Raw genomic sequence first — 23,916 nt, 5'->3', positions numbered from 1 at the left:
AGTCTTATTATTGTCATTGGTTGCATGCAATTAACAGATAGAATAATAGCACATGAACTGAGTTTACTGTGAATGGAAGTAGGATAGGAGTTGAAACTATTCTGGTGAAATCTGAGATAATGTTTGCTTCTAGTGACTTCGAGTCTCAAGAATTTCTTCTGTTATCAAAATGCAGAATTTGTCATCTGCAAGAAAAATTCCTGCATGTTAAATTCATCAGGAAGTGTTCATGAGGATAAATTCAGGAAGAAGAAAGTTCATATTTTGTCAAAGATTGTTTTCAAAACAGGAAAATGATTAATGCTTTTAGTATTTTAGCTTCATGAAAGGAAGATGAAGCTCTTCAGAGAAGAGCAAGGAAGCTGGTGAAGGGACTCGAAAATGATGTGTAAGGAGCAGCAGAGGGACCTGGGGCTGTTCAGTCTGGAGAAGAGGAGGCTGAGGGAAGACCTCATCGCTCTCTACAGCTACTTGAGTGGAGGTTGCAGCGAGGTGTGTGTTGGTCTCTTTTCTCAGGTGGCAAGTGATAGGATGTGAGGAAATGGCGTCACGTGTTGGGTGGTGGGGTTTAGATTGGATGTCAGGAAGGATTTCTTCACAGAAAGTTGTTAGGCGCTCGGCCAGGCCCCTTAGAGAAGTGGTGAGGATGCCTTCCCTGGAAGTATTAGAGATGTGTGGATGTGGCACTTAGGGACCTGGTTTAGTGGTGGACTTGATAGTGTTATGTGATGGTTGGACTTGATGATCTTATGGGTCTTTTCCAACCTAAATGATTTTATGGTTCTGTTTCTAATTTTTCAGTTCCTTTCTAAAAAATACTTGTGTTGTAGTGTTGATAATATTTCATCAAAAACCAGAGAAACAGCAGACTGGGTAAGTTTTGCTGATGTTTACTTTGCCTCTTGTTATATATATAGTTAGAATTATAAGAATTTTATCTTATGTAAAGTTTTAGGGAAAGGGTATTTTCTCGTGCAGAATTGTGCCAAGACTTGCTGAGAGATGTTCACCTTTCCTATGTTAAGAACTATTACAAATGACAGATAAAAATATTCAATTTCTAAGAAATGAAAAAGCTTCTTTTCAAATGCTATCTTGTATGACTTAAGATGCAGCAACATTTTGTACTGTAAAAATCATTTTGGGAAAATGTATCCATCTATCAATTTGTGAGCACTGAGATAAGTTCTGTGTTGAACTCCACCAGTTGAGCTATAGTGAACAGGGATGGGCTGTCAGTGACTTCTCTATTATCTAGTAATTTCCCCATAGATCTTCATTTTAAACTGCTTCTAGATTTTATTTCATCTTAAAAAATAATCATTTTTGTCCTATCAATTTGTCTCCTTGTTCTTTTAAAGCGCATATATGGTAAAATCCAGCAGAATAAAAATCACTTTTTTTTCTTTTCAATTTTTCTTCTGAGCCTTGTTGTAAGACCAACCGCATGGGGGAAAAATACTTTTCAATTTGTCTTTTTGTTCTTTTAATGATTGGATATAGAAAAACTTAGCAGGCCCTCTATCCTTGACAATATTCTACTTAAAGAAGCACCCACTCTGTGGAGCATATATATATGTAAGCAGAGAAGGAGTTGAGCAGTGAAAGCATTACTTTGTATGTGTAAGTTATTTAAAAAATATTTTCCTCAGTAACTAATATTTAGAAATGTATATACTTATAAATTCTATTGATTTACATGGAAGTTTTTTGCACGTGAAGGAAGAAAGATTTAACACGTGGTTGCTGAGTGAAACACAATGCTGCCCTGGTGGAGTTGCTTCGGTGGTTAGGTAGAACGGGACTGCTTGGATTAATGCTTGTGCTGCCATGTAGCAAGCCTTCATTCAGGGTGTGTAGGTGAAATTTAGTGGTTTTAAAATACTTAACTAACAGAACGGGAGTGATTTGTACCATGGTAAAGCTTGCAGTTTATCAGCATTAGATGGTCAATAAAAAACAAAAACAAACAACATAATCAGAATAACTAATGGTGTTTATCTGGCAGTCTAGGCTGTAGAGATCACTAAGCAAATATTTCCATTAGCAGTGACACCACAGGGGACTGTTTGCCTGGGATTTTACAGGCTGAGGATGAGTTTGCATGCAGATTTCCTCATCTGTAGTAAGGAGTGAACCTACACGGCAGCTTGTCAGCGGGAGCACTTCTCTGCTCCTACCAACAGAAGATGGAGAATTTTTTGCAGGTTTGATTGAGACTCACGTAGGTCCAAATCACATTGGGGCAGTAAGGGCACAATGACCAATAGACACCACAGGGATGATGTCCACTAACCCTGATTTTCAAGCTACTCCTGTATGTTAAGAAATGATGGAATGGGAAATTCTACGCTGGAATATTGAAATAGAATTATTACCTTATACTGCTGTGTTCCAGTAAAATTAAATTTAACACTTGATCTGTGAAGGAGGAAAAATAAGAACAAGTAATTACAGCATATGTACTAGTGACACAATACTACAGATAAAGTTTAAGCATGTAAAACCAACATGAAATTATATAAAAATAAAATTAATAATTACGACTATGATGAAACAATTCTCCATTAATATAAGAATTTGATTGAACTTCAGTTTGAGTAAACAGGCATATTTTGTGTTCTATACTACCATAAGGTTTAAATAAGGACAAGAAAAGTTTGCACTTAGTTTTTCATATAATTTTCACATTTTAATAAAAAAACAACATTGATACTCTTATTTTCTTTGTAGAAAAGGTTATTTTGCTTCCTTCTATGAATTGTATTGTACTTGTAATATTCTGTTTATTAGTAAAACAGTTGCTTATTCTGTGGGATTTCTTTGGAAGAGTGCACTGGCCAGCTTTCTCCACTAGGGTGTACAAACAGCCTGTACAACTCCTGGCGGCGGGATAAACATGATCTTAATTCTGCATAAACTTCAATAGTAACAAGCCAGCCCAAATTAATCATTATTGTATAAAACAAGCAAGCAGATGGAAAGATGTTGATGTCTGTAGCAGGAATTTTTTGAACAAAATATAGAAAACATGGCATTTCGGAGTAAATTAAAGCATATATTTCAGTCTCTGCAGCCCCTCGAAACTTGACATACTGAGAATGTTACCATGCATTTCAAATCTCTTGAAAGCTACCATCTATTATGGTAAGATTAAAGGACTGAGAGCATTGTTGGAGTAAATCTCATATCTGTTTTGAGTGGAACCCTCAAACTAGTTGGGTAGGATACTTAAAAGGGGGTATCTACACATACAGATAAGAGTGCTGATCTTTATTCCTGTACTGGAGTTAACTAGACTATTTTAATGATGATTAGGATAAGAATCATAGCTTGAATGTATTTTTAAAGAAGAAAAGGCAAAGTTCTCACAAGTGACTATGGAGTTGATGACCTGAATTTTTATTTACCCAGCTTAAGTTACCTTTAAAAACTTGTTTTTCCAGAGGATTCTTGTTGTATAGGTTGACTTGAACTGCTAGCTGCTTTAGGATATGGTAGTGAAATATTAACTCTTAGTATGCTGTGTTCCTCATTTGTTCATTAAGGGAGCCTGTGCTTGTTAGTCATCTTTCCCCTATGCTTGTACCAGGTAGCTTTACTGGGGAGCTTGCAGACAGTCTGCTGCTGCTGGAAACACTGAATTACTGCTCTTGTTTAGTGACCAGACTGGTACTTGCTGGGTCAGAAACAAGGTCGGGGATGGAGATGTGTGTGCCAGGAGATACTCAAGAGAAAGGGGAGAAGTGTGGGGCCTGATCCATTAGGGAAGTGGTGTGCTGGGGCGGCAGCAGCAGGAGAGTGAATGCAAGTGCAACTTAGTGTAGTTAAGTTCAGCCTCTTCAGGCCACTTGTCTGCTGGAGTTGAGAATATGTTGGTGCAAAAGAGCTGCATTTTATGTGCCCTGTGACCAGGCCTGCTAGGCTTTTCTCTCCTGATGTAGTGCTTAATGCATCTAGACTGAGAATGTTAATGACTTAAGGATATCTATCTTTCTAGTTGCATGATCTAATTTAGCACATTCAAATTCCACACCAGTGTGCAGCCCAAATGCTTGAAAGCTATTTAGAAGCGAGAATACCAAAACAATACATCTGCTTTTCTGTCAGAAAATTGGTAATTTAATTAATCACATGGAGACACTTGAAGAATAAGGCCAGTCTTAAGGGTTTGGGGAAGAATGGGGGCTCAAAGTGCAGAGTAACGGTGCTGGTTGCACATTTCATGCAATTCATTATCAGCTCATTATTTTAAGCTGATAACTGATGCTTCAGCTGAAAAATGAAGTCAAGGGGATACAAAAGGTACACACACAACTCTGAGAAATGCCAGTTTGCACTGTTTTGTTTGCCAACGGAAAGAAACAGCTTGTTCTTACCTGGAGCAGTGTTGTATACAACTTGAGCAGTGATGGAGAAGTTGGGAGAGAAATGACATAGCTGAGTTCTCAAACTTGCAAGTTTTTATCATCTTGGGAGACATTTTGGGAAGCTACTAGCAGATAGCAAAAGATGTAGTGTTTATTTGAATCTAGATGCAGCAGATGTTCCTTCTTTACACATACAGCTGGGACTATTACAAAACTTGCACAGCAGTAGGCTGGGCTGACCATTTGGCTACTAACTTGAAATGGAAGGACTGTGGGTGAAGGTGGACTATTGGGCTCCACACTAGCCTCTGGCTGAACAGTTGACGTGGTGTGGGATTTTATGTATTATTGAAACAGATCTACTGTAATTTATATTATTATTAGTTTTCTCAACTTCAGCATAACAACTGTTTTTCCTCAGCTGAAGCATTGGTGAAATAAGGAAATAAGACTCCTAAGAGGAGAGATGCACAGCACAGGTCTGTTGAGCCAATTTGAGCAGTACCTCTTTACTAAGGAAAAAGAAGAGATGTAATTAGCTGTTAATTTAATTATAGATGTTCTGATGAGTATTAGTATTTTAACTTTTCATCTAAAAGCTCAAATACAATATCATAAAAGTAGAGAACATCAAAAAAATCTTGAATATTTTATACTAAAATATATAGCAGAACGCTCTGATTTCCAGTGTCACTGCAAATTAAGTTTTGCACAGCTATATAGAAGACATGAAGGAGTTTTGGAGAAACAAGTAATTTACTTGTGTGCGTGTCCCTGTTAGCAACAGTAATGGCAAGTAAGACCTGTAATACCAAGATGGTTTTCTCACCCCTTTGTAATCCACCTTTATGAGTTTAGGTGGTTCTGTGCTTTTGCAGTGTTATGAGAAATGAAACGTGAAAGACAGTCTTGGCTAAATTTGAGGTAAGATCAAAGCCTCGTAATACTTTCTTTTCTAAAATCTAATTTAGGTAAAAAAAAAAAAAAGTGGACTGAAACTTTCCTTCAATGCAAATATACAAAAGAGATGGTAAAATATTGATATGAAATCTACTGATCGTTTTTCTCAAGGTAGTTTCCAAATGCTGGTAACAAATACAGTTTATTATTAAATTACAGCTGGAGGTTAAGGCAGAGGTCTGTAGTGCTCTCTACCTGTGAGTGCATGAGTGCATGTAGGATATGGGTTTCAAGAAGAACCTAGTACTTTTGCCACATTTTCATATTTGAAACATGCCTGTGTGGCATCTTTAATGTGTCAGAGTAATGTACTTTGATCAAGGCTCTCAGTCTGACTTCAGCACTGCTGGCATTGGTAAGAAATTATCTCCTTGGAAGTGTTGATTAATATCAATAATTGATTAATATCAGTATGACTGATAAGGCAGGTACATTTGGATGGTGAGGGGGTGACTTTTGATTATTATTTTCTAATATTCCTTAGTAATAAGCAGAATTTCTTATTTCTGTTGTGGTCTGGTTCCCTCCAGCCTCTTGGCAATTTTTTTCCTTCTGTTCCTTCCCCAAGACACTTTATTGTAATCCCTGCTGCCAGCACCATATAGCAGCATCGTGGTGGAGTGGAAGAAATTCCAGTTCTTCTAAGTAGTCTGCCTTAAAGGCTAAGGCTGGCTCAGTGATTTGCTGCACTTTTGTTTTTAAACAGTAAAATAGAAATGATTGTAAATAACATGAAATATTCCCATGTAGGATTATATGAGTACTCTTACTCAAACAACTCCGCCTTCTTAGCGGTTGAAAGATAGTACTTGGAGAATTTAAGTTACCTACTTGATCTTAGCAGAGAACAAAAAACTGTTTAAGCCATCAATTTCTTCTCATAAAGTGTCTTGCACTATTTCTGTGAAAGACATTACAAAAGCAGGAATAGAGAATGCTATCAGTGATGGTTAAATAGGGACAATTTGGATGAATATATTGTAGGTATTTCTTAAATTCAAATTAAAATCATTGGAAGGGTAGGCCTCAGTTTCCATTTGCATCGCTGATGTAGTTCCAGGATACAGCTGTAGTGGTGTAACTGGAAGCCAAACTAATCCTTTTGTAATGCTCTTGTAACCTAAACTACTTGCTTAAATTGTGGCTCGTAGACTGCAATATATTTTAACACAACAGACAAGGAAAGTATTTAAAAATACGCGAAGACCCAATTAAGCATGTAGTAAGTGTAAAACAAATGTTTGTAAAAAAAAAAAAAAGTTAGAATAGTCCTTCTAGAAGTGCATGAATACATTGCATTATAGGTTTATTAATCTCTTAGAGCATAAAGATTGTTTTTGAAGTTGCCACTGTTAAAACACATAGCATATGCTTTTTCCTGAAATTATTATGTTGGTAAGTAATAACTTCATAGCTGTTATACGAATAATTTTACCTTTTATAACTTGGACTATAAACTTGCAGACATATATAGGTTGCACTTAGCTCTTAAGCCCATTAACATGAATCCATTGCCCAACTAAATGGGGAAAATGATCCAAATTATACCTTTTTTAATCAAAATCATTTTTTTCCCTGATGTACATCTCCTGTATATCAAGTAATTTTTAAGGCTAGAAAACAGCGTGGTGGAAGCTGTTGTCTTCCTTTACATAGTGTTATAGCTTTGTGTTGTTAACAGCTTGGTGTTGAGAGGGCTCTGCGCTAACAATTGAAATAAAAGGAAGGGAAAACCAGAGAGGAACATTTCTGACTGATTGCAGGTACTGTTCTTCCTCCTGCATTTGTTCTGCACCACTACATCTTGTCCAGTCATGCTTTGCTTCATAGAGAGCCTATAACTCATGGGGAAAAGGCCATCTGCTTCCCCTGTATTTGGAAAGCACTTAACACGACAGGGTCTCCGGGTAAATAATGGATAACTATTCTTTTTCTTGCTGTCCTTGTTTGCATGCCATGGTTCAGCTGGCTGTGTGGAGCTGTACATTAGTCATGTGGAAGAAACTGAGCCGTAGCGTTTGGAGGTAAGTCCCGGGTTGCAGCACTGCAAGCGGCTGACTGTGGGACTTGGAGAAAGCACAGCTAACATCAGATGTGCTGGCTGAACCTGAGCTCCTTTAGCCATGGCTACCGTGGCAAATAGCCAATATTAAGTTTAGTTTCATACTTCCAGGGAAGTATTTTTAGGTGCTTGTAGAGGAATTTTATCTCCGATTCTTGTTGATGTTTACGGGAACGTCCTAGCTAAATGTATGCGCTCTGTTTCAAATGCTAACTGCGACTTACTCAGCATGTGAGCTGGAAATGAAATACGAGAGAATTTTAAGAATTCACACCAGCCATATTGCAGGCCATCCAGGTGGGTGGATCATGAGAAGCATCTTTGAAGTGATAGGGTGGGTTTAACAAAGAAATCTTCGTATTTGAGATCAGAAAGTATGCATCACAGGACACAGGATTTTATAACCATGAGCTCAACAAGGATGCTGCACGCTTTGAATTTAGTCAGCAGAGAGGAAGGATTTTCCTTTCTCATCAGTTACTTACTATGGTAGAGAGAAAGTGAAGTGTGGTCTAAAGGTTGAAATGAATGCTATCTGGTGGTCTGGATTCAGTCCTCAACCCTGAGTGACACTCAGTCAATTTCTGTGTCTGGTCTGTTTCTGCTTTAGAAAGCCCTATATGTGACTAATGTGTGAGTAGTGAAGTGAAAAGCATGAAGTAGATGTCCTAAAGATTTGTACTTAATGTGCTGTCTTGAAAGATCCTTTCATTTTTGAATCTTTCTGTAAAGAAAAAATAAAAAGAAAAAAGAAAATAGAAATTACCGTTTCCCAAAGGGCAAAAGTCTTTCAGACATCAGAAATGATGGTTTTAGTATAATGGTTACTGTTAGGGGAAGAAAAAGACAAAATCAGAATAGATAACTAGTTATCTAATAGAAGTACAGTCTTGAGAAAACTGTCATCTCTCTAAAAAGCAAACAAAGGTTAGCGGACTTGGTTCTTCAGTGAGTGCTGTAAGTGTTGATTGTTGTAGACTAGCATGTGCCTAAACTGTAAGTCAGAAATAATTGCTGTTTAAGAGCAAAACAAAAGAACTGTGAAGAATGGTAAATAGAGGTGACAGTGATGCTGGAAACCCCAGTTTAAACACACTTGTTCTTCATCAGGAATCTTATCCATCGGTGGAATGAGCTGTCATTTTCCCTTTTGCCCTCTTGTCCCTACATGAGTACTCTTACATCTGAATTCCCGCCTCACCACGAGGGTGAGATAGCAGCCCACAAAGCAGGCTTTGGTAGTGTTTCCCTTCACGGATGACGACGAGGCATCTACACTTCGTGGCATTACAGGGTGCCAGGGGTCAGTTCTCCACTTCTGATTCTCAGGTGCTGGTCACCACCCAGCCAGTAGGGTTTTTTCGCTCACAGCATGAAGACCTGTCTGGCTAAGCTGTTTTGGACAGCTTCAAAGGGCTTGTGCCACTCCGTACAGAGGTTGTTTGACCTATTTCCAATTGCTGCTTAGTGTCCCATTAAGAAACTCCTGTATTTTCTTAATTAAGATAGTTTCCTGATATTGCTTTCTGGATGTAGCTTCCTAGTGTTTTCCTTTAATTGCCCTCAAGATAGAGTTTTGTGATTGTGCTTCTCAGGTGTGGTTTCCTAATTGTTTTTCTTTAATTACACAGTAGGCATGCTTATTCTAAGGTCGCTGAATAGGTCCTGTAAACATTTTTGGTTTAATTTCTTTAGAATTCATTTTACACTGCCGTGATTCATTAACATAATTAAAATACTTTGAAATTTATTAATATCTAGAGAATAATGGCATTGTTTCTAAAATTTGCAACTTATTAAAAACTTAAATTAATTAGTTCTTTTCAGGTAACACCAATACCTGAACCTGTATTTTTATTGGAACATGAGAAAAGTTGAGAGCCTACAATAAGGTCCTGGTGTCCCCGGAGACACGTCTCTGCTTCCTGTCTGCTGTCAGGAGGCCGTAGTTGCAGGGGTTTGCTCTGCTTACTAAGGCCAGGATCTGTCAGTAGTGTTATTGGCTTTGGACAAATTTTTATAGGGTGTCAGACTGAAGGGAAAAAAATTAGTGATGAGGGGAAAGTGTTATGAGAAATCTCAGAAGGAGAGGTGTGTGTCCATGTACAAACAGGTGATAAATAAGTAGTAGTTAATGTAATAAATGATTATTGAGAAGATGTATCTGGTTGTGTCAGACTAGTAAAATTTATCCTTTGGAAATATCAAATTCATTATATGTCTCCAGAAATATATTATTTTTCTGTTTTGCTTTTGAGATGTGCAGTTGGAAGCCCCAGGGGCAGTATCAAGAGAAGATCACTTTATTACTTCTATCCTATCAGCAGTGGAAAAAGCTACATTGCTTCATCTTCATTGCCAACAGGTCAAGCAAGGAATATTTTTTACTTGTTTGTTCACTGCATTCCTGTAAGGCTAATTTAATTGGAAGAAAAATCCAATAGAGCACTTCTGGATTTTTTTGTCAATGTAAAATAGATGACCTAAATAGATGTCATGCTAATAATATTACATGAATGAAAATTATGTACAATTTTAATAATGGAATTATTGACTTTGATGCTTGGACAGACATACTACTTGTATGCGAATGTTATGTTAATATATTGATCATTTAATTGAATACAAGTGTGAAGAGTTGCGTTCTCTAGGTAAAAATGGGCGTGCAGTTTTTTCCATGCAGGTAATAAATGACTTGCTTGCAGTAGTTCTAGTAACCTGACAAACAGTACTGCGTAATTATCAGTGTTTGTAACTGGCTCACCATGTCTCTTGGTGTACCTCTGGTAGTGCTGTGGTTTTAGTTGGCATTGTTAGCCATTTCATAACCTAACAGAGGTAATTCTTAAAATGACTGTCTTAAAATTGTGGAGATTTCTCAGGATTGAGACTTGTGACTGAGGCACAGAATGGCTTTAACAGATGTAAAAATGAACTCTACCCCTTGGTGCACTTTCATCTCAACAGCCCTTGTACACATGCCTAACTTTAGGCATATGAGATCTTCCACTGGAGATTTTCTGATGTTTTACCCAATTAATGTGTTTCCATGGCATGTTTTCAAATGCTGATTTTCTTTACGTGGATTGAGAATTATTAGTTCCTTCAAAATAACAAAGTGCAAATTAGTAGCAGTATGGGGTAAGTCTTTGTAATATGAACCTTTGTGAACTTTTGGAACAAACCATAATACCTGCAGCTGATAACGTTTTGTTATTGGTTGAGAATAGATTTAAGCCTCTGTCTTTTGAGGACAGATGTTTACATCCTTCCATGCTCACTTTCCCATGGAAGCTGTGTACTGTAATATGTAAGTTGGGTAAGGTGTACAAAGGGCGCTCGCTAGATTCAGCAGTGGTAAGAGGCTACATCCAGTTCTGAGCATTGCATTTCCTGGAAGTTGCAGGGAAACAGAGAATCCAGATGAGGTCAACAAGAGTAGTCTTGAAACCATGGAAGAATTGTAGTTTATGTGAAAAAAGCAGAGATATTTACAGTCCTAAGACTGAAGAAGTTGTGAAAAGAAAAACTACACACACTGTGGATGGGACAGATGGTAATGAGATTAAGATTAAATATGGGAGGCTTAGATTTGATACTTGGAAAAACTTCTCATTAACAGTGAGGACAGTGAAGCATGAGTAGATTAAAAAGGGCAGGCTGTGAAGTCTGTCATAAGGACTTGGAAATCACACAGGTGTGACAAAAGATGGATAAGTGGTCTCTATTTGTAGATGCTGAGCATTGTTGTATTGATTGATATATACAGTGAGCATTGCTGTATTGATTGTATATGCGAATGCTTTGGGGTTAGGATACAATCCCAGCATAAACCACAGAGTTAGGATTCTGAATTTTGCTACTCCTTGGTTCATATGCATCTTCTGGGTTTTCAATTCTGTCTTTGCTGTTGAATGCAAAGCTGTCTTGGCTGTATTTAGTGAGAAAATGTTGGGAAAACTGGAGAATATTGCTGTCAGGATGTGATCTCACTGAAAATGCATTCATATTTGCCAAGCAATTGATCAACAGCATAAATTTATATAATGAGTTGCAGAGATCTCTTTAGCAAAACAAACAAAAAAACAACAAAACAAAAAAAAAAAAACCCCAATCAACCAAAAAAAACCCCACCCCAAAACAAACAAAAATGAAACAAAACTTGCAAATAAATGACCATGGACTCTTAAATGAGTGAAGAGACAATCCGTTCAAAAGATCCAAATGTTTTTTTTCTCTGGGTTCATTTCTCACAATTGCATTGATGCTGCTGTTTTGGAGGATGGCTGTGGCTGATGTCAGGGTTCCTGACAGCATTTGAACCTTCAGGTTTTTGAATGCTCTCATCTCCCGTGCTCTTGTGGCACATTTAGGAATGTACTTTGTCTCTAGTAGCTCTAAATCTGGATGCCTAAGAGGTTTCCACTGTTAGCGCTTTAAATAAAGATACTCCTGCTCAATAAAAGAATCTGAATAGAACAGGCACAGACAAATCTGAATTTGCTCCAGTGATATTTGACAGCTTGCTCAGACAGCTGTGTGTTAAATTAGCACTAATGTGGGGACTTGCTGTGTTCTCAGAGAAAAGGAGATACTTCCTGTCCTCAGGATCCCATCCCAAACCTGCCTGAATGCTTCTGTTCAGGGGATTGCATTGGTGTCAAGTTAACTGGTTACCAGAAAGCTGGTGGCTTAGCACTGCTTTTGGCAAGCCTGTGATAAGGTTTGCATATTTCTATAAATGAGTTCTGCAAAGACTGTTTAGGGATTTTAAAAAATTTTATAGAAAGACTGGATTTAAATAATAAACTGCAGCTGTGATACATTATTGATGAAAGCAGAATATTTGTTTTGGCTAGAAACAAGTACTGGTTCCCATGAGGTGCTTGGGTTGCGTGATTCTTAACTGAAACTTGTTTTTCTGGCCTGAGGTTTTGGGGTCAGCAGCCTGGTACTGTTCTGCCTTGGCTTGAATCTGCTTTCCCTTGAGTCAGTGGAAGCAGAAAGAGCCCTGAGCTGCTGCTTCTCAAAATCTGCCAGACTTGGGGTTGTCCATGCTGTGCTTTGAAGTGCAATACATAGATTTCTGAGCTGGTTACTAACCCACCTTTGGAGCTGAAATCAGTCCAAGTGAAGCTGTGACTAAGCTGATAAATCTTGCTGGGAGGTAGGTTAATTACCTTAAGTGTAATAGTGTGAAAATAGTTATATTGCCTTCAGGTCCTGAACCACCACCATCGCAGCACTGCATTAAGCTGCATGGTTTTACTGTAATAAACTTGAACTACTGTTGGGACCTTTGCACCTGCCCTGTTACATCTTGTAAATTCCCCCTTTATTCCTCGAAGATGACCTGATGTTTTAGTACTTTTTATTTTCCAGTACGTGGGGAGTTTGTAATGGGAAAAAAAAGCATTAAAAATATATATGGCTCCCTCACTTCTTTCTGGACTAGGACATCCTAAATGCAGAACTCAAAACCAACAAGTCCTCTCTACCATTAATATATATAGTTTGAGAAATATACTACATAGTATTTAACAATATTTGGAATATGTAATGTTAGTATGAACTGTAACAGTGATTAGTTAATCCCATTTGTCTGGTAGAATTTTGTTAACAGCTATTCATTACAGCCACCTAATGCGTGTGATGTATATGACATAAGTTTTAAAATAAAATATACACACGGGCATTTCAAGTTGCAGTTTCGCTGGAGCCTGTTTATATGGTTATCATTAGTTTCACATGCTTGTAAGACCCAAAGTTTATGGCTATATAAAACACTTCTGAACATTCTAAAACTCCGACCTCTTCAATGGATAACACGTGAATTGCAGTTTAAGAATTGAGGATGACTAATAAAACTCAACTGTGGTAAATTTAGAAACATGCAAGTTGCTCCAGGTCCCTTAGAGGTATTTACCCCCAGTGAGAATTGAACAATGGAGAGGGGATGAACAATTTCTTGAAAGGGGGGGGGAATTAAACGGCTTTGATTGTCTTAGTAAATCTGCTTCTTGGCAGGCTATTTCCCTAGTTTTCCAATAGGCTAGCATTGCTGCAGTAGGTAAAGAAATGGGAATGGAAGCCTTGGAGTTGGTTTGTGAGAGCAGTGAAGAGGGGTGTGTGCAAGTTTGTTTTCACTTGATTGCGAACATAACTCCCTAGTTTGAGATCCTGTATCCTCAAGGCGTGCCACTTCACAACTGTCCACCCAAAGTCATGCAAATCCTTCTGAACTTTTGTTCCTTTGCCAAATACCTGGTTTTCTGGGGAAAGTGGGAGGGGATGAAGGAAACAAGCTTGTGTGTTCTACATCTTCAGTGTTGCTGGATTTTTTTCTTCCATGTGCTTTTCCCTTCACAGTGTCACTCCTCTGTTCCTCTACAGTTGGCAATCCCATGGTGGCTGCTCCATTATTGCTGAGAAAAGGTTCTTTAAGACACTTTCACCCCTTGTTTTCTTCCTTTTCCCTTCATAGCCTCATCTTTCCCTTCTGCTTGTAGCATAAACAGTTAGCTGCTTTTGTACCCTGAAGCTGTTTATTTCCTTGCAAGGGAAGACAGAATTGTCTTTCTTAACACACTGTCAATCTTTTCTTCCAAGTTCTTTCACTAGATCCTTTTTTTTTTTTTCCCCATGGATATTGCTTTTCTTTCAGATGCTCAAAATTCCTTTTTGTTGCAATATTTGCAGGCCCCTTTAATCTCTGCTCTTCTTTCTGCCCTGAAACCTCCGAGAACCTGTCTCTGCTTCCCGTTGCTTCCCTGCTTTGCACCGTGTCCTCTCCGCAGACCCGAGCCTTCCCCTGGCAGCCCCTTCCTGCAGTGCCAGTGGGCATCGTGGAAACATTGCAACTGCTTCTCCTGGAAGTAGAATCCATATCTATCATGTAACATGCTCAGGGCTGTAGCTAAGCTAGGTATAGCCTGACATAAAAGTAGAGAAACATGAAAACATGACAATCCTGCAGCACATTTACATTTTGGATACACAAGTGTCACAATCTGAGGCATTTTTTGTTCAACGTTGTAATGAATATGTATATGGTAACAATACACTGGTTTTTGTTTCAAAAAAATTTAATATTTCAATTACTACGAAAAAGCAAGGTCTGCCACCCAATCCGTGGAAAATGTTGTAGAACATTTTTATATGGTTTCCTGGCTAAAGCAAAAGTCTATTTTAAAGTTATTAAAGTTCTATAATGAGCTACCTTTCCAAGCTCACCGATAAAAGTATAGTATTCTGTGGCTCAACGTAATAATTCAGTGAAATTAACCAAGTAAGTGGTCAATGAAGCAAATGATTAAAAAGAGGACTGAAAAATGAAGATTAGAAGGGATAAAATTGTATTTGTTATTACTGTGAGTTTTGTAGGTCATAATTAAAGCCCACTGCACAAAAAAGAAAAACACCATTTTAAAATGCAAAAAAAGTGTGTAGGGGTGCTTGCATTTTTGCCCATGGTATCAATCTGTGTAGCGTTGCTGACTTAATGCAGCATTTGTACCAGGAAGCAACAATCCTACATTTACCTCTGCTTCCATTGCTACAACATAGATGATTGCCTGGGTTCATTGGTGACCTTAATATCTTATATTCCCGATAAGCACTTCTAAGTATACAAATTGTCAAAACTGGAAGGGTTAGCTAGAACACCTGCTTATTTCACATCCTTATATGCAAAGAGGATTACGAGGTTTAGAAAGTTTGCAAGAGAATCTGGAAACCAGGGGAAAGGTGAATAAATTACTGAAATGGTCTTGGGTGGCTGTTCTAGTTTTTCTTTTTTTACTTCCCCCCCCCCACCCCCCCCCCCCCCTAAATATCCCTATCTGGATTATACAGGCATCGTGGGGTATAAGAGTGACCAATACACTTCAGGACAGAACACTTTTTTTTCAGCTTGTAATAAACATGTAGAAAAGTTATTTTATTGCCCCACGCTCCTGGATCTCTTCTTGTTCTGCACTGAGGAATGATCCATTGCACAACTACGTAGTGGTTTTGTGCAGTGGGACAGGTTGGTCTTAAAATCAGGAGACTTGCAGTGTAGAGTGAGGCTATTTCTCATTTCTGTATCTGTCAGGGTCATTTCAGGAGCACATCGTGGGTACCTTGTGGCCTATTTCCCATCCTGGGAGCTGGGGTGTGGTCAGGGCATGTACCTGCCCTTGGGACTTGAAGGGCCCACTGGGGGACACTGTTACTGAAATGTACTCTATGTCTTTAATCTGGGTTTTCCTGAACATAGTAAGGGGTCCCTTTGAGTGTCTTGGTTAGTGCCTTCTGATGTGGAGTGTACTGTGGTTTAACACCAGTTACGTTGCCTTTTCCTGGCCTTATCACAGCTGCATCTATTCCCAGTCCTCTTGAACTTTGAATGTGAAAATAGTCTCAGCCTGCTTCTTCCAAAGTCAGTGGATGTCTTCATAGCAAATCTACCAATACACCTGGTACTAATTTTTAGTTTTGGCTGTCCCAACAGAAAAGCTGAGACTTTAGTTGGTAATCTATTGTGATCAATTATTTAGCAATAGGCTTTTTATCTCTGGGAGCACTGATTCATCACCCTGTGTGTTAAAGAAACATTGACAGTAAGGTTCACAGGCCTTTTTAACACATCGTTAAAGCTGCCCTGAGCCCTGGTATTTTGTACAGAGATGGTATATCTGAAGAAGCAATGGGAGGAAGGAAAACAGTCAACCTCCAAACTGTTTGCAGTACTGTTTGGAAGCCAAACAAAGGTGGGTGTGCTTGTGTGAGCAGAGCAGCCACTAAATAGGAAGGAGAGATGCAGGGCTAGGGACCCTGCCAGAAGGGATGTCAGTGGAGGCGTGCTCGGCAGTCAGCAGGAGCTGTAACTTGACAGGCTGAGCTATTTATTTTAAGAGCTGACTGCTCTTAAATATTCAGTGCCACTCAAAATACCTTTTGATTTTTATAATGCCGAGTGTGATGAGCAGCAGTTTAGAGCCTCTCATGTGCATTTAGTGTCACTTGTTGGCTGCACTACATGGATGACCTCTTACAAAGACACTGCTATGGACTTGGTTTACAGCATCATAGGATATTGCCTCGTTGCATCTATACCTGTATTTGGGTCTTTGCTTTCATGCTATGTCTGGAGTATTGTGAAATCTGTATTTGGCAACAAAAGTCATTTATTTTAGCTCTGTACATAAATTAATAGCCTGGATTTTCAGTGTCAGGCTTCCTCAGTACCTACTGGTGTCAGTGGAAATCATTTAACACTGCTGACTTTCAAGCCGTTCACTTTATGTGTGTAAACAAGTGTCCTTGAGCAATTGGGTGCAAACATAATGGTTTGAGTTCTATAATGCAAATTCTGTGACCAATTAAGGACTATTAATAGTTTTGGCATTATTAATTTAACTAATATTTATCAATATTTCAACACTATTGGTATTAGATGGGAGTCTTTGAAAGCCTCAGTGTATCCCGTTTTCATAATTAAGTCTGATTTTTGCAGTTACCTTTAATATCCCAGCTTGGGTACCTCAATTGAATCTAATTATATTACAATTGAAAAGAAGATATTCTGCAGACTGAAGCTGTAGATCAAGGCTCATTACTAAACCAGCTCATTATTTTTAATGAGCAACTTCATTATCTGATTCTACAGAGAACGAGACATAATTTTGTTGATGCAGAGAAGCTTGTTAAGTTTTGGTAGCCAGCAGCATATAGCTAACAGTCTGAATCAGGCAACAAAGTTGAAGAAATTAAATCAAAGGACCCTAGCCTATCCCCACAGGTGAGTTACAAAAGTCAGCCTGCAGGATCATTTTCTATTTCTTTTCTTTTGGTGTGAACTTTGTTAGACCACAATAGTTGTATATTACCTTATAACTGCTCTGTTATAGAAAAGGAATTGCAATGAAAATTCACAATAAGACAATTTTCAGGAAAGTTTTAGTCTTAAAAAGAAATGTCTTTCTCCCAGTCTGAGTACCTCCTGGGAGTGTTAGAGTACATGTAATGTTCCCTAGTGCAGCATTTTGTGTTTGGTCTCTGGATTAGTTTAAGAATGCATAAAATCACGTAGCCCAACAGCCCTGTTGGGAGGATGCAAAGTAGCAAAGCATCCCAGGTAAACCTACGTTCATACAGCCTGTTGTGGGTCTTTGTGTGCCTCCTGGCAGGGAGCTTGCTGCTGGTGATCTGCACCCTCTCGGGGATCCACAGTGAGGGAACAGGAGCTCTCTTGTCTGTGCTGTGAGGAAGAGTCTGCAGATCTGCTGCTGTATTTCCGTTACTGCATTGTCGAAAAGGAATGGGTATTAATAGAAAGTGACGATATAGCTAGAAAATATGCTTACTTTTGAGTCTGATAAACCTGTTTGTCTTCTTAGAGAGAAGCTATTTGCTGAAAAATGCAAAGTCTGAACTAAATTTATTGGAGACCTGGTTTATTTGTTACTGTTCAGGGTCATAAATGATGTGGTGTTTCCAGCTTTCACACTCCAGACCTGTGGTTAAGGGAAGTTGTCTGGGGTGCAGAGAGCTCAGCATCGGTTTGCTCCCCTTTCTGCCTAGGCAATGTAGAACCAACATCAGCAGACCTGCTGATACAGGGTGTTTGGGCTTGCCTTTGTGCTCATCGTGCTTGCCCTTGGAGAAGTATTTGGAGACCCAGATGATAAGAGAACTGAAATTCTTCAATGTGAATTTTTGTCAATGGTTTTTAATTTGGGCCAGTTCATGAACCTGTTAACTGGAGGAAATTAAGGTAGAGAGTCTGTGCGATTCAGCTTCCCTGCCCCAGTGGTGGTAACATGTAAAATTGCTGCAGCAGTTAGGGCTGCAGATGTGGGCACCAGCAGAGGCTGAAGCAGCCACAATCTGCCACATATCTCACTGTGAGCTGCCCCATGTACTCTATTGTGCTAAGATCGGGTGGCTCTTTCAGCATGAGGTGACTGCCTCCAACCCACCCCTCCCACCATGCTCAAAAAAAATGGTGTTTCCTGGCTCTAGCAATAGGTACATGCTAGACCACTGTTTTCTGCCAAGTGTCAAGATCACACTCTAAGAATAGGGATATTAAGTTTTCATATAAAAGTAATGAACAAAACAATTTTTCTTCATCTTCTGGGAAATATGAATTTTTAATTAGGCTGTAAATACCCTGAAGAATACACAATGCATACATTTAGTGTAGGCAGTCCCTTTGAAGTAATAAGCAACCAAAAGCAGGGCTTTATAAGAGGAAGTGTCAGCAGGCAGTCCTATCAGCTTGGTCTGTAATATTTTTAATCATTCAGATTCTATAGAAAAAATACCTATACGCTCAGGTAGACATCTGACTTACAAATTTTAATCCTGTGTTATGGGTCTGTAACAAGAAGTGGAAGAGCTGCAATAACAGGTAATGAAGAAATGGGTGAGCAAGACTGAAGTGGATATCTTTACGTAGAAAAATATTATGACCACCAGATGCTTGTATAATTTAATTCCAAAAAGGGGAAGGAAATAGGAAGGGACAGGAAAAGAAACCACAGTGTTTCTGTAAAAGAAATTAGTTTAAATTGGCAGTTATCATGGGTTCCACAGAAAAAAGAAAGGAAAAAAGAATTTTAGAATCAGTTATTTTATTATCTACAGATTATATTGGGTGACATGGAAGATAAGGGCAAACAATATCCATCTGAAATGGAGAATAAAAATCTCAGGAAATTGCATCCAAGTTAGTCCTAAATTCAGAGTCTAGATAGACTTTGTAGCATTTTTAAAACTCACAATCTGGGGAATAAGATGGTAACAAAAAAAAAAAAAGGAAAGTCAACAGTGTTGGCTCAAGAAGGTGGCACAAGGCCCACGTAACTGCCTTTGTGACTTGTAGTTCAGTTAAAAGTAGTGATGTGATACGTGGACTTTGATACTTTCCCATATGACAATGCTATTAGTTATAAGGCAGATACAGTCCAGATAGAAATCACTGTAAGGCGATCTCACAAGAGGATGAAGAGCATTCTAGCAGTGTTTGTTGTCAATTGACAGTTTTCATCCCCCTGGGAATTTTTGGATTCAGACTTATTCAGTATTGTCATAGCATGTTATATGGTGGGATAGAGAATACACTTATTAAATTCGTAAGTAGTATTTGAACTAAATTCACTTACGTTGGAAGAAGCTCTTGGGAAACTACAGTGTATAAAATAACAAAATTGGGAAGATGAGAAAGTAAACACAATTGTGTTTTACTGTGAAGTTAAATGCACAAATAGAAGACAAGAACTTGCTGGGCAGCAATACAGTAGACATCTGGCTGTTAGAAAACAAATGAAATATATGTCAACAGTTTAATAATTCAGAAAAACAAGACTTGATGCTGGTCAAGCTCTTATTAAAATAAGTGGCAAAGCTTCTCTGTTTCAGTAAAAGTAAATTAAGGTCCTTGTTTGCTGCACTTTTCAGTGATATAGATATAAAGATGTGTTATAAATAATGCTCTTCCACTTCTCTTCCTTTCTTCCATTTTTGTCAGTTTAAGTTACTGGAGTCAGTACCTGAAATGGAGGGATTTCCTTATTGCTGTGACTGTTTCTAAAAGATCTGTCTTATTCCCCCTACTTGTGGGTGATAAACCAAACTACAAAGCATTTCACGTGCAATGCATTTAGTATTCTATTTTTTTCCCCATTTTAAGGGTACTTTTTGTTTCAGTCAGAGGTGTTAATGCGGTATGTATGACATACCAAAATTAGAGTGAATCTTGCAAGTACAAATTTCAAAATCAAAACCATAGTGTTACAGTTTATAGTAAGGGCGGTATAACGTTTGTCTGAGTTCTTGGGTGCTCATTCGGTGTTGAGTTCAAGTCCCACCTAATCTAGTAAAATCCTATTTTGATGTCACTGAAGTTGATATAATTATCCTTATTTATTTCTTCCTATGTGCAACTTTTGACATCAGTTACGACAGGAGTGCTTTGGGATCTCATTGATTTTAACAGTATCAAACCCTAATTAAATTGGCTGCACTGTCTCAAATCAATTTCATGATTTGATTTGTGACTAGAACTAATATTGTTGACCATCAGTAACAGTGCTCATATTTTGCATACATGACATTTTTATGCAAATCCCTCTAAGTGGGTAAAGACCAACAGAACTACAGCAGTGTGTTTTTACATAGAAAGGAATCAGATTTATTTTCTACCATACAAGTATGCTTTCAAGTTCTTTGAAATTCAAGTATATTTGTGCTGTCTTTTAATGTCTTAAAGCCTTCCTTCCTGTGTATCTTATTATATTAATTCTTATGCTATAACAGAGCAATTTTACAACATATAATCCTCTATTTAAGTAATTTCTTCTCAACCTAAAGCTGACTGTGCACTATTTCTGTTTTGTTGGGAAGGTTTTTTCAAATTTCTTTTTCCAAATCAGTACATGTCAGAATTAGAATTGATCAGAAGTGATGCTGCCTATTCAAGTCAGAAGCAATTATCATTAGGCTCAAAACACACCAGTATCTTCAGAGCACAGGTAGCTGATAATGAGCCAGAAATTACACTTAGAGGGTGTACCTCATGTACTGTTTTGATATGCTATAATGTGCAGTGAATACCCATACTAGCACTGAACAACATTAGAGGTCAGAGTGTTTACAGTATCAGAGCTCTCATTTCTTTGCCTTCAATTTTAAATTCTGATTTTAGGTATGCAATGCTTCTTGATGGGTCATATTTTTCACATAAGCTTTTTTCTTGTTTAGTGCTAATATTCCTCTTTCTGAGAAATTCCTTTAAGTATCTTTAAAGGGATCAGAAGTGGATTAAATCTAGGGGAAATAATTATAGTTAATCTTTCAGGCTGAATTTTGCTCATTCTTCATGTTCAGTCCTGTTCAGATCCTCCTGTTCAGTAATAAAATTCAGTAATCTATGTCCAGGTGGGCTGCAAGAAGAGCCTGTTGTCCCGATTCTTCTCCCGCCATGTCCCCTAATTGCAGCTGCTTTTGGGGGTTTGGGGCCCCCTGGAGAATCATTTAACTGATGATTCCTGCAAGACCAGGCAGATCTGGTAAGCTTACCGCCAGGTAAACCTTAAACAAAGCTCTGAATCACTGCAATGCCAGCCCTCTCCAAACTTAGAAGCCCGCAGAAACTTCTAAGCTTTTATTTGAAGAAATCACTCCGGAATCCTTCCCATACATCTCATGCAATTCTGACCCTATTGTGATTCTGTGGCTCATCAGAATTCCTGTTGGTAACACCACAGGTTCTTTGCTTGGAATAAAAAAGTCCTTGGCACTGGCCTAGGTGCAGAGTTTCTCTTCTATATATTGACACTTTTAAGGTGATGTTTCAATATGGGATGCTACCGTGCTCTTGTAGGAAATATTTCCTTCAGTTTTTCCTTCTCTTTGTAGCAATAATTTATTGCCACAAAGTAATGCATGCTACAAAATGTGGTAGTATAGGTTGCTGACAAAAAGGAAGACCTGGGTATATGTGTATAAAAAATAAATGAAGAAATGTTGCTTCTGATGACTGAAGTCAATAAACTAGAGAATCTCTAAGCACCTTATCGAATATTCATGTTTGGTAAATACTAGTTTGTGTACTATTATTCTCTAAATATGCCTGAATGGGTGGTAAGTAAGTGTTGTAGCTGAGGTGGTAAGACCCAAGAAAGTAAATGTGCAAACAAATGGTGTGCATTTCTGAGGAAGACAGTTGTATCATTAAGAATAATTTTTATAATCATGATTACCAGTAAAAAGAAACATACTGATTTTTTTAGATATGCTGCTTGCTGTTTCCCAGAATAAATTGAGATGAATGGTGTGAAGTGGGGATTATTTTTGCTTTTACAGTGAGTTTGTTAGCTACTCATCTTGTAAGTAATTTAAAGAAACCTAAAGAAAAGGACCTAAAACAAAACCTGAGTGAAGGCAGATTTTTTTTTTTTTAAAGCAGATTTTGAAGTGCTACAGTGCCAAATGAATTATTCTGAATGTAAAGCAGGTTGTCATGCAGAATCCTGAATTCAAGAGCTAGGTCTTGACTGGCAGTAGGAAAATCATTATGAAAAAAAATCAAAATTAGTGGTTGAATTAGTAGTGGCCTTAACCTAATGCCAAGTAGAATGGTCTAGTGAAACACAAGCAATACAGGGCCTGTTGCAGGCAAACAATGATTAAAATAGGTGCTGAAGTGGCATCTGGCCATGGAGATCCTGAGAAAAAAGGAAGCTAATCATTATTGGATTAGAGTTTCTTAATGTAGTCTATGGATTACTGCAGCTGTAAATATTCTTTGAAAGAGCCATGCTGCCAGGGTCGCTGTGATAAATAGATGCCCTTGGAGCTCTCCTCCAGGGAGTATTTAGAAACTGTGAAGGTAGAAATAGCATAAATAGAGTACATTCCCTTTTCAATAACTTATCCTGGCTTCACATACTGAGTTTTTTATTGGTTTGTTTTTTCAGTAGGGAAAATCTAAGAGTCCAAATAATGTTCAGCCTTGCAATATCCTATAATCACAGCTCCTTTTTGACTCAGTCTTCTGGAGGGTTTGAAGAAGGATGTCAGTGGGTCAAAGAATATTGTTTTGGTGGCTGGTTTCACCAGGTGTACTCTGAGAATAGCCTGTTATTTTCATATTTTTTCTTCTCCTAAAACCATATTTTTTGAGAAATGTTTGTATTCAGAATTAATCACTCAAAGTGGTAATGTTGTCAGTGATTAAAAAGATACTAACAAATAGCTGCAGAGTAGCCAAAAATTTATTTATCTGTAGAGACTGATACATAAAAAAAAAAATCAGTATCTGTTTTAAATAACAAAGATCAATGATAACAATATTGATGAACTGCATGCTTTTTATTTTTATCAACAAAAATACTTTTCTTCAAACATTACTGGGAAAAAGTCACAGGCAAGGGAAATATGACCTGTTTAAGTACTTATAATATGATACAAGTGACTTTTTATGGAATAAATACTAACTTTACAGAGGTCAACTGGTAGTTTTAAAAAGCAAAACTAAGTGCTAAGACTACTTTAAAGTTGTCATAATTGTAAATTTGGGAATTATTTTGCTTTGGTCTTAGTAACAGCCTTTCTGTAGTTCAACCACTTTTCTATGTTGGTCTTATTTCAGTTTTTGGTTGTCGGTGCAGTGGGTTTCCTTTATCCATTGCAGTTAAAGCAGTATGTCATTTTATTTTTTTTCAGATGTGGACCATGTATTGACTGTAAGTGTTCTTAGCAGAAATGTGCTACGCAGGGTTTACAGAAGCATGTTAACAGAGGGTTCAGCGGCTGGATGAGACCGTAGGCTGTTGGTACTTAATGATTATGTTAATTGATGTAAGGTTTTAGCACCCTTTAACCAAGACATTTCAAATATTCATATAGTTGGATGTCTGTTGGGATTTGATTAATTTCTTGAATGTTTGTCTGGACAACTTTTGAGACTGTAATATACAAGACTTTTAAGGCTTGTGGGAAAGCTCCTTTGAAGTTAACAGGCTCTTTCCAGAT

General features: G+C 38.0%; 1 protein-coding gene across 3 annotated transcripts in view; it reads left to right on the top strand.

Moving 5' to 3' along the window:
- Positions 1–23,916, top strand: part of DPP10 (dipeptidyl peptidase like 10) — a 486,601-nt gene that overhangs the window by 52,921 nt on the left and 409,764 nt on the right. The gene's annotated exons all lie outside the window — the stretch shown is intronic.

Source organism: Cygnus olor, chromosome 6 (genome assembly GCF_009769625.2).
Source record: "Cygnus olor isolate bCygOlo1 chromosome 6, bCygOlo1.pri.v2, whole genome shotgun sequence".
Taxonomy (NCBI): Eukaryota; Metazoa; Chordata; class Aves; order Anseriformes; family Anatidae; genus Cygnus; species Cygnus olor.
The sequence above is the reverse complement of the archived record's forward strand: the minus strand, read 5'-3'. Positions and strand labels throughout refer to the sequence as shown.